The following is a 12,112-nucleotide window of genomic DNA, read 5'->3' as shown; positions in this document are numbered from 1 at the left end:
TCACCATGCATTTGCGAGGTGATAATAAATAGAAATCATTCGGTATGTCGGTTAGCCATAACAAATTAGGTTAAAGAACCTTTTATTATAACGTATGCAAGCAATGAAAGCAAACACTTTGAAAAGAAAATTTAGAAGAACATTTAATTGCCCAAATACAATCTGCAACACAAAGATTGTGTTGACAAGTCTCCGGTTCACTAATCGCTTCATCTGGTTCTTCCGCTTCTTGCGCAGGTTTTCATCAATTTCAGACTCAATCTTTCAATCCTGCTTTTCTTTAAGTGAGTTTATTTAAAATTCAGCAAAGGGCAAAAAAAATTTTTCTTATTAAGTAAGCTTTAGTTAAGCGAAATAAAAGTTAGAAAATAAATTTTTTCAAATTGTTTTTATGTGAATATAAGTAAGAGCTTGGTGTGCCTTATGATAATCAAACGTGAAGGAAATTCGACTTTTTCTAAACGACCGCCATATTTATCTTAAATTAACATACCGAGCTGGTTGCACTCTACGCTCGAAAGCATTTTATCTTTTGTCTTTATTTCAACACAAAAAAAAGAAACAGTTGCGCAACACACATAAATTGTTAACTCGGTGGATGTAGAGTTTTTAGCTTCGTCGTTAATAAATTGACCATTGGAATCGCTGGATGGCCTCCCCGGTTTTCGGGGTTTTCGCGATTGCGCGGGTGACGCGGGGGGCGTCTGCGCCGTACCGTATCACGATCGTATAAGACGTTCTTAACAAACTATCATTCGTTCAATCCGTTTATCCTCGATCAATAAAACCATCGCTGAACCATGTATACAATGAGAAAAGTTGGAATTCGTACCTCATCAATATATCCGTAACTGATAGAGAAGAGAAGAAACTATTTACATAGGGGTCTATGTAAAATAAACTGTGTCAATGATTGTAATTTTGGAAAAATTTATTTAAAAACTTTTATTAAAAATATTTTTGTGTAGAATGACTTACGCGCCATAAAAAGATTTCAGTTTCTTCTAAATCGCAAATTTTTAATGCTTTTTGTTTATTTTCTTATTCTCAATAATTTGTCGGAAAATTGCCAACATCTGAGCGTATAAAAATTGCGTCCTTATGAGAGTAAGCGTATATGTTGTACTGTGTGATGACTAAACTTAACAAAATGCCGGCGTGGGTACGCAACAATTTAGTTGGACCACAGTTTTTATCAATTTATACGCAACAATTTAGTTGCACCACGGTTTTTATCAATTTATTTATTTATTTATTCTCACTATGTAAACAGTTCAACAAGCAAGCCGTAATTTGAAGAATATTTTTGGATTAAAATTATAAAATTGCATTGTGGTTGAAAGATGAGAAAATTAAAACGATATTAATAGAAAAAAAAGCTAGTAAAAATTAAAGCTAGTAGCAATTCATAAAAAAGAAAGAAAAGCAAAAATATATATCTGAGAGTAAGCGTCCACATTTGTTTGTGATTGTTTCTACCTCAGGTGAGCGTCTGAATTTGTTAGAATTAGAGAGTCTGAATTATTTTCTATAAATTCTACAGCTGTTTCTCCTTTCGAATTCAACTACCAGGGATTATTTTCTATACAATATGAAATATTTGAAATTGTTCCTCGGAGCGTAAATCCAGCATTTATAAAGCATGTCATTCATTTCATGTTTCTAGTGAATATTGGCTAATCCCAATGCGCTCTTATATCTTGGTACAAATACAACTGATTTTCGAAAGTGAAAGACAAAATGAAATGCATTAGCTAAATTTCTTTCAAAGACTTAAGCGATAAGAAGGAAAACGCGTACGACTGTAAAAAGAGCCTTCACAACCTACAATATCAATCAATCCCAGCGGGATATTTTAAAAGCAATTGTTGCTTTAATGACTGATATCAATATCAATGAATGAATATCAATTATCGATAGTCTGTAGCGTTTAATTCAGAATGCAGTGTAAGGTGTACGCACGAAGCAGGCTTTTTATTGCGGCATTACTTGGCATTACTAAAAAATTCTGGGTAAATACAGGACCAAAAGAGCAGAGGAGCACAATGCCACCGATGAACAAAATGTAATTGAACTCGACGGCGAGAACGTTGATGTTGGGATCGACGATATCGATATGGCCACGGCTGATGAGGTGGAACATGGTGTAACCGCTAAAAGTAAAAGAAATTTTTTTGTATTTGTTATGCTATAAAATGCAAAATATTAACTCAACAAAGCCGTAACGTTTTTTTTGTCAAAAAAATTCCTCCCCTCCTTTTCAACACCACCTTGAGGTACCGATATGTTTGTTTGAATATAAAAAGAATAAATAATCGTTTTTTTTTTTTTTGGATTGTTGGTTGGAGATGGACTAAGCGAATAGATTTGTGGCTTATATTTCCAGATAATAAAAAATTACCGAGTTTAAAACCTTGATTATGGAAAAAGCTGGATGGAAAAGATGGATTTTCATAAATATCATTGCGTGTATATGAAACGTAATGTTAGATAAGAAAATTCTTCTTTTATGTCAAAAGTCAAGAGTCTAGATGCACTGTGAGAAAACTTGTTTGGTGGTCGTGCCGTCATATTATGCCTCAACCCATCTAATAGGTATAAAAAGTATGTAAGAAGCTGTAGTCTGATACAAACAAGCATTAATTACATGTTTGTTTAATTTCTTTAGGATACGCCCTTATTAAACGTTGACTGGTATTCTCTCGTTTTATCCACAATAAGGTAAAACCTTATACCAAAATTCAGGAATGCAACACGTGGATTTTGGAAACGATTGAAGAGTGACTTCACTTATCAATTAGCCGATTAATATCAAAACGTTATGTGGATTATAAGTATGAGACAAAGTCAATGATAATAGCGCGCTGAAGGAAGGAAACAGAGTTATTACGGATTTGATTGGTGCATCATGTAATTATATTTCAACTGCTCTCTTCATAATAATATAGATATATTTCCAATTTTCCAAATTTTACTCGGACGTGTTAATTCACTGTTTAGTCAAAACGTAAAGAAAGTTTTTACCCAGCAACCATTTGCTTTTGAATTCCGGCAATGAGAGATTCGACTACAACTGAATATTGGTTGGTCGGAGTTTTAAATTTTCATATTCGCACTTTTAGCGGATGAAAACGTAAAAGCCACTTAAACAGGTCTTAAATAAAGCACCTTTACGAACGATGCGATTTGGAATTTTACCTAAAACATGCAAAATAATTACAAAACAATAGTATCAAAAAAGGTATAACATACCTTTCAAATTCATAAGGAACTTAAACATTTGGATATTGCTTTTTCCGTTAAATAATATTTTGTCAGTACACAACTCATATATTGTGCAGCCAGCCGACCACATATTTATACCATAGTCGTAAGATATACCCAAAATAATTTCAGGCGCACGATAAAATCCAGATTTTAAGTAAGGAGTAATTTCGTTGTCATTTATGGTTGAAGCAGAACTAAAATCGCACAATTTCAAGATCAAAGTACTCTCATTAACTAAAGTGGCAATTTTTTCCCAACGAAATCTTATCTAGTCCCAATACCCTTTATTTTCATTAAATTTTATCGCATTTTGTTCACAATTTTATCTAATGGCACACAATTTACTTCGAAGTTTCCGCATTAATAACTGCAAACTTTTCCGGCTACAGACACTTTGCCGACAACAGCTTTGAATTTGAATTACTCTCAGATGTTATGAAATTTGTAGTCGTTTTTTCAATGCAACGCGACAGTAAGAACAACTGATTTCCACTTTTTTTGGTTTCAATAGAACTTTTTACTACGAATCATGGCCGACAGACATAGGCGAAAACAAATATAGTTTTATTTATCAAGTGTAGGCCAATGGACAATATTCATAGGTTAACATCTCAAATGGCTTCACATCCACTCTACGCTGTTTTTGAAGTTCTGATACTTGATTCGCTAATTGAAGTTTGCTTTCTGTATAAGACTCTACGATTTCTTTCGTGGTCATTAAAGAGTTCTTGTCGGCCTCCTTTTGGGTTTTATGCTGTTGCAATAATTCCTTTAATTTACGATTTTCTTCATATGATTCTTAAAGTTAAATGAAAATAAAATAGAATTTTGCACTGACCTTATTGTCAATTATAACATGTTTATATAGTAAGTCTCATTAATATTAGGTATTTTCTTTTGACAAAAATTAAACGCTTGTTATATCTAATCCTTCTTCTTCTGTTATTCAGCAAATTAACAACCGAAAATAACATTAGGCGACCTTATGTGCATTATTTATAAAGCACGATCAAATTAATAAACTATAATGAACAGCAAGCGTTACATTTAGATATTCTAGCTGTCCACTAAGCAGTGAATTGTATCGATTTATTTTAAAATTTCATTTCCTTAAACTTAAAATAGCATTAAGTGTATCCTATGCTATGTAAAATTATCATAGCGGAAAGAATCTCGATCATTCATCGTTCGCAAGAAAATCGATATAGTTTTTGATGCAAACACTGCTCTTATTAAACAATTTTTCTTATGTTGACAACATGTTGGGTTTGATGTCGGCAGGGAGAATGCCCGTTTCCTTAAGAAGTTTTAATGCCAAAAACAATTGTTGCATTTCATGTCGACACGAACGTGGCGAGACACCTGGAAATAGGTAAACCGGACGGATTGCAATGGGGGCGGCGGTATAGTCGAAGGTTAAAGGTCTACCAAAAAAAAGAAATTCGTAAAAACTCTTCAGTTTTAAAATATAACCTTACATTTTAACTTACGTTAATAATTTCTCCGATTGTTAGAACTTTCTGCTGCTTTATACCGTAACCGAAAGCTTCCAACACGTCCGCATGAAGTTTTTTACTCAAACCATCTGTAAGGTTATTTGTAAAAAGTTAATTAAAATAATATATAAATTAATAAGTTATATGTACGCACCATTGTTATGTTTTTCCAGGCATATCATCAAGAGGATATTAACAAATTCATTAAATCCTAATTAAGTGCCTACCTACCATTGGTAAGCCTATACATTTATTCACCAAGTAAAATGTCATAGAATCGAGTCAAAGTGACAAATCGTCATATTACATATTTATTATGTTATTTTTCTGTTCTTTTTAAATATTATTTTTGCAATGTATTTTATTTATTATGATTCGACGCCCTCCCCGGTCTTCGGGCCTACGACATCCGCCACGTCTACCATGACGTTTAGGAGCGGGTGATGCTAGGGTGATGCCCCGACGAGCATCGGCCTCTAGGCATCGCAGGCAATGCCACTGTTCATTGCTTTCCTGATCAAATATAAAAATTAGATTGGTATTAAAAAAAAAAACGATAAAGGCTTACCTATCGACATGACTACTTTCCTTTGATTATGTTTGAATTGACGTTTCTAGAAATTTCAGCGCTTGTTTCCAGCGCTGTAAAGAAAAGTACTCATTATTCAATTATTGCGCGGGAGTAGTGAAATGTTTGTGGAGTATAATTGGGAACCGATTTGGTGGTTTTCTGTCCTGTTGAGAACCTGTCCAACAAGAAAAATTTTAGCAAAGTTGTCAATGAATTGTGTGAATTACTTTATTCCATTTTTTGCATGCATTTCGGTTGTTATTCAAATTTTATTATTTGTTGCTTTTAAGAGCTTAGTCTTAGAATTTATTTCTCTGGCGAAATTAATAATGATAATAATAACATTATGTGTTTATAAAAAAATTACCATATGCATGCGAAAAATTAGATAATTTAAATTCCTTAAACCCAAGTCTGTACCGAAAATTAGATGATTTAAATTTCTTAGACACAACTCTGTGCTGAACTAATGCGCGCGAAAAATTAGGTAATTTGAATGTTGTTTTAAGGTTAGAAACACATTCATCTCCATTTCCTGTGTGTGCGAAATTTAATTGGAAAAAATCTAGTGTGAAGAAAGAGTGATTTCAGCAATAATCTTAATAAGAAATTTAGTTTGAAAAAATCTAGAGAGAAATTATATATATTGAAGTTGAATGCATTTTTTCTTATAATAATTTGGATAAAGTAACCTGTCTTACCATCTACTATTTCAATAAATATTTAGTAGTAGTATAATGTACATCTATTTAACAATAATTCATAAATATTTTAAAAAATTTGCAAACTCAATGAATTCGAAACCTTTCTTTCAACTCACATCTAAATCCATTACCTAGACCGGTGAACAACGCCAGATAAAATGAGACTTACAGTTTAATGTCTTATTTGTTGATTTCTAATTACTCTAACAGAATAAAATGTAAAAAAATTGAATTCTGGACGTTACACAAATGATGTCCGATTAGAAAATGAATTGTTGTTAAGTATTATCGGTTGCCAAGCTTATGCATGTTTGCGATGTCTTAGGGGTTCATTTGCAATTTGGTCCTGTACCGTATGTAAGTGTGTCTCTATGCTGGTTGTGTACATGCTTTTTTTCTTTTTTTTCCTTCTTATTTGTTTTATTGTAGTTATACTTATATTAAGTTTTGCTTTAAGTGCCAATTGAACTCGACTGTTATTTGTTTAGCTGAGTTTCATGTATAAGTAAAATTAAAATAAATAAATAAATGAAGGAATTAATTGAGGATTAACAGAAGAGCGAGAAATCCAGTTAATTCCAGCTAAGTAATTTTCCCAAATAATAAATTACTTAAAGAAGAAAAAACCAAATGCACATTCGCAGGTGCGTCATGCAGCTGCAGGACGATGAAAACGATTAGCGGGAAAAGCAGACAGGGATTAAATATAAAAATTATGAATTTTGGTATAGTAACATGCTTGTAAAAATGTATATAAATAGAATATTTATGGAAGGGAAAGTGAGTAGTAAAAGAATTTCGAGTTGAGCAATCGAAAATATTGTGAAAAATCCTACATTTAAGAAATATAATTGTATATAAATACTCCCACTGTTAAGGAATGTAATTGTAAACAAAAAAAAATTTGAAGTGCATTTCTCTTGACCAAAATGTCCGAGATCTACTGTTACGGATTGTATCTTAGAAAAGTGAATTTTATAACAGCATTGTATATTTCCTTCTGTAATTTACTCTTTAACTTTCTCCGATATATCTTTAAAGATCAACTTTTTTATGACGTCATCCATAATTAGATGTGCGGAAGCAGCATACTTCGCCGCCCGTTCAGTCTGCTCATTTCCCAATAAACCGATATGGCTTGGTACCCAAAGCATTTCAATTTTTTTGCCGGGTGTTGTAATGGTATTCCTTAATTTGTTGATGGTGCTCCATCTCGAAGGATTCGAAGGAAGGAAATATAGCTTTTAATACAGGCAAACTGTCAGTAACAATGACCATTTTCAGTTTGTCTTTATGAGAAAGGTTCGCAGCGTGAAGACTAACTTCGGTTGTGAAAGTTGAAGCACTTTTGTGAAATATACGATTGAACATGGATCGTCTGCACATTTAGTACTGGTAGATTTTGAGCCGTCTGTGTACAAAAGATTCCAACGAGTACTGTCCAATACTTGGGTTTTTTATCTATTAGATTCATGAAGACGTAATTTGGAGTATCTTCTTTCTTGTGCATAGACAGTGAGATGTCAAAAGAGCAGTCTTTCAAAATCCAGGGAGGTTTAACACCAACAGAGCGGGAAATTTTTAAGGGAATGTTCAATTCCTTTCCGATGCACAAACTATGGTCAATTGCAGATGGTGACTTTGCAATTTTCTTCGCAATAACAATCTTTCTTACGTCATCACCGAGAATGGATTTGTTTGAATTAAGAAGCTTAGGGACTATTTTAGCTTTTAACTCATACAGTCTATTTTCTAAAGTTGGGAGACTAGTTTCAATTATAATATTATTTATGGGCGTCGTCCGAAAAGCATAACAACTTGCTCTAACGGCTTGGTGATAGACCGGTTTAAGGATGTTGATATTAGATTTGCAGCTATTGCCATAAATTATCAAAGCATAATCAATCTTGCTTAACACAAGCATTTTGGTGAGATAAGCAATAGTGTTAATATGCGCATGGCTTCTCCAAGCAACGTACTGTATGAAATTTACCCTTGTTAAAAGGGAGATTTTTAACCGACGACAGTGTGCTTTCCAACGATAATTGTTGGAAAACGTGAGCCCGAGAACATGGAGCGTCTGCACATTTAGTACTGGTAAGTCGTTAATATGCATCAGAAGGTTTCCTGCATCGCACATTTGTCTTCGACAAATGTTCATTTTTTTGGTTTTTGTATAAAAATTTTAGTCCCAGACGAGTTTGCCCATGCGAAGATCTCTCGTCCAATAGATTTCAGGATGTTGATTGCTTTCGTGTTGTCTTTTTCTTTTGTAAAAATGTATACATCGTCCGCGTAGAGACAATGATCTTGGTACACGGTAAAGAATTTTGCCAATTTCGTTGAAGGCGATCTGGAAATGCGTGACAGAGAGAGGAGATCCTTGCGGAATGCCATTCATTAGGGGAAAGAATCAGAGAGATGATTGTTGATTCTAACTTTGAACCGCCGATGCGACATGAATGATTTGATGTAGTTGAAAAATTTGGGTCCAACATTCCATGATTTTAAGAGTCTTAAAATAACATCAAGACCAACTCTGTCAAATGCCTTTTCGAAATCAAAGTGTTTAGAAAATATAGCGAAATTCAACATCGGAAGCATATAAAGTCTTATTAAACAGTCTTAAACAGTCTTAATCAATCTTAAACAGTTTTAAACACTTTGAAAAAATAGCGGAATTCAACGTGGAAACCATGTAGAACTTTATTAAACAGTCTTAAACAGCCTTAAATAGTCTTAAACACTTCTAAACATTTTGAAGAAATAGCGGAATTCCATATAGAAACCATATAAAACCTTATTAATCCGTCTTAAACAGTATTAAGCACTTCTAAACACTTTGAAAAATAGCGGAATTCACCATCGAAAGCATATAAAATCTTATGAAACAGTCTTCAACGCTTCTAAACACTTTGAAAAAATAGGGAAATTCAACATCGAAAGAACAGAAAATCTTAATTAATAGTCTTAAACATTCTTATACACTGTAAAATACTTCTAAACACTTTGAAAAAATAGTGAAATTTAACATCGAAAGCACAGAAAATCTTAATAAACACTCTTAAACACCCTTAAACGCTTCTAAACACTTTGCAAGTATAGCGAAATTCAACATCGAAAGAATAAAATCTTATTAAACACCCTTAAACAGTCTTCAACGTTTCTAAACCCTTTGAACAAATAGCGAATTTCAATATCGAAAGCATATCAAATCTTATTAAACAAACTTAAACAGTCTTAAACACTGTAAAACACTTCTGAACACTTTGAAAAAATAGCGGAATTCAATATTGAAGCCATGTAAAACCTTATTAAACAGTCTTAAACACTCCTAACCCCTTTGAAGAATTAGCGGAGTTCAACATAGAAACTATGTAAAATCTTATTAAACAGTCTTAAACAGCCTTGAACACTTCTAAACACTTTGAAAAAATAGCGGAATTCAAAATAGAAAGCATATTAAGTCTTATTAAACAGTCTTAAACACTCCTAAAGATTTTGAAAAACTGGCGGAATTCAACATAGAAACCATGTAAAATCTTATTAAACAGTCTTAAACAGTCTTCAACACTTCTAAACACTTTGAAAAAATAGCGGAATTCACCATAGCAACAATATAAAACCTTATTAAATAGTCTTAAGCAGCCTTAAACATAAAAACCATGTAAAATCTTATTAAACTGTCTTAAACAGCCTTGAACACTTTTAAAAATTTTGAACAAATAGGGCCATTCAACATATAAATCATATAAAACCCTATTAAACAGTCTTAAACAGTCTTAAACACTCCTAGTCATATTGAAAAGTTGTTATGTTTACTTATTCTTATTTTCGCTGCTTCTGAACACTTCCTAGACTCTGCTTATATATAGACAATAGCGGTGTCTATGAGATCCGCTGTTCAAACACAAGCCGGATATTTAATAAATCTTCTATCAAATGATGTTAATCACTTATAGTTATTTGTCCATTGGATTTGGATCATGCTAATACAAGCCGTACTAATATGTTATCTTATATCGACGCGAATTGGGTTAGCTGCGGTAGTTGGTGTTGTAGGTTTGCTTTTAAAAACTATATCCGTTCAAACGGGATTTAGCAAATTGGCTTCGAAGTTACGTATGAAAATCGCTGAACGTACGGACGCTCGGGTTGGCATTATAAACGAATCGGTCCAAGGCGTACAGGTAATCAAAATGTATGTATGCTTGGGAAAAGCCTTTTCAAACAGTAGTGAATAAAGCGCGAAGACGTGAAATAAAACAAACACGTTATGCTTGTTATTTGCGAGGTTTCTACAATGGTTTTTACGGAACGTTCTACATTTTGCTTTCATTTATTTGTTTGTCGTGTAATACTCGTCTTAACGTTTTCAGGCAATCGTAAGCGATGCAAATGTAAAGGCTCTTTAATCAGTGCCAGTTATGTTATCATTGTTTCACATTGCGTTAGTGGTCGTTTATCACTTTTAAAATGGCATTTAACCGGCGTTCGTTTTGGTGAACGGAATTCTGAGTAAAATTCTGATTGTAAAAATGGAAAGAATGCAAATACTTCATGTGCCTCGAGCCATATAAATGTGGCAATTGAATATGTTGTACCACATTCCCTGTATAGTTTAAAAGTCAAGAACCAACTACACGATATCGCTCTTATACGGCTGGCTGAGGTCACACATTTCACAGATTTTATAGAGCCGATATGTTTGCCTTTAAATAAAGAAGAACGAATAATCGACTTTAAGAGCTTAATTATGGAAGAAGCTGGATGGAATCTCAATTTTATTAAAATCAAGGTCCCAGTTCAAGGTGTTGCTGCCCTTAAATATCATCGCATGTATATGAAGCGTAACATTAGATTAGCAAATTCGCAGTTTTATGTCGAAGTCAAGAGCCGAGGTACACTTTGAGAAAGCTTGGTAGTCCTGCCGTCACATTATGTCCTAATCCATCTAATGGATGCAAAAGGTATTTAAGAAACTGTAGTCTGACACAGGCGATCATTAATTACATGTTTGTTTAATTTCTTCTAGGATACGCCCTTATTACACGTTGGCTGGCCTTCTGTCGTTTTATCCCCGATCGAGCAATAATATAAAAGTTTACACTAAAATTCAGCAATATATTGGATGGATTTTGGAAACAATTGAAGAGTAAATGCACTTACCAATTAGCCGATTAACACCATTCTTGCCTTCACATATTTGGTTGATATTATTAATTTTGATAATTTATGAATTCGAAGGAGATTCCTTAAACTTTGAATAAAATGAAATTTTCTGAAAATTAAAACAAAATTAAAATATGATTTTTGGAACACTTTGACTGTCATCAACATATCATCAATATCAACATATGTATACCTACGATTACATCTAAATGGGTAAAGAGTCCAGTTATCGCTGTTAAGGTGCGTTTAATCAAAAGGCTCGGCGCATTTCCCTGCGTTAGAAATGTTCAAGAAAATTAGCACAAAAAACAAGAATTTCGAAGAAACTCCCGACACATTTTCCCTTGCACAAAACGTAACATGAAAAAAAGAACATGTACCGATAGCAGAATACATACACTTATTCTCAAAAGTTCCACAATACATGCAAAATGATTGAGAATTGTAAAAATAAAAAAAAATTAAAGATAAGCTAAAAACTGTACATAAAAATTTAATTAAGAGATACAATACAATAGATGTAAACTAAATTTATTTACAAAAAACGGCAACTCTGTTCAAGTGCTGTGGTCATATTTTTCTCTTTCTGACAAAATTTTTGCAATTTATTCTTTTATTTAATTTCTCTATTGCGTTATATGTTTTTAACAGTTTCCAAACTTATTAAAATTTGTTGAACTTCTTGTGTGTTTATTGCTAAAACTTATCATCGCGGATACGGTACGTGTTTTCTTTAAATACAAAACAAAAAAAAAAAAAATTAAAAACATTTGACATTATCTTCAGTAGTTTCCCAAACCTTTTCTAGTGAGTAGTTATTTCACAAATAATAAACAATAGACAAACATAAGGCATAATGGGCCCGGGGCCGCCAGATAAAAGCTCGAATAGATTTTATCTAT

General features: G+C 33.0%; 1 long non-coding RNA gene across 1 annotated transcript; it reads left to right on the top strand.

Annotated features, from left to right (window-relative positions):
- The first annotated feature begins 2,183 nt into the window (after nt 1–2,183).
- Nucleotides 2,184–2,718, top strand: LOC119642104. The gene is made up of 3 exons (XR_005247950.1): nt 2,184–2,276; nt 2,349–2,604; nt 2,669–2,718. It is a non-coding gene; the product is annotated as an uncharacterized LOC119642104 (long non-coding RNA).
- The last annotated feature ends 9,394 nt before the right edge of the window (nt 2,719–12,112 follow it).

Source organism: Glossina fuscipes, unplaced genomic scaffold (genome assembly GCF_014805625.2).
Source record: "Glossina fuscipes isolate IAEA_lab_2018 unplaced genomic scaffold, Yale_Gfus_2 213, whole genome shotgun sequence".
Classification (NCBI taxonomy): Eukaryota; Metazoa; Arthropoda; class Insecta; order Diptera; family Glossinidae; genus Glossina; species Glossina fuscipes.
This window is presented reverse-complemented; position numbering and strand designations above follow the sequence as displayed.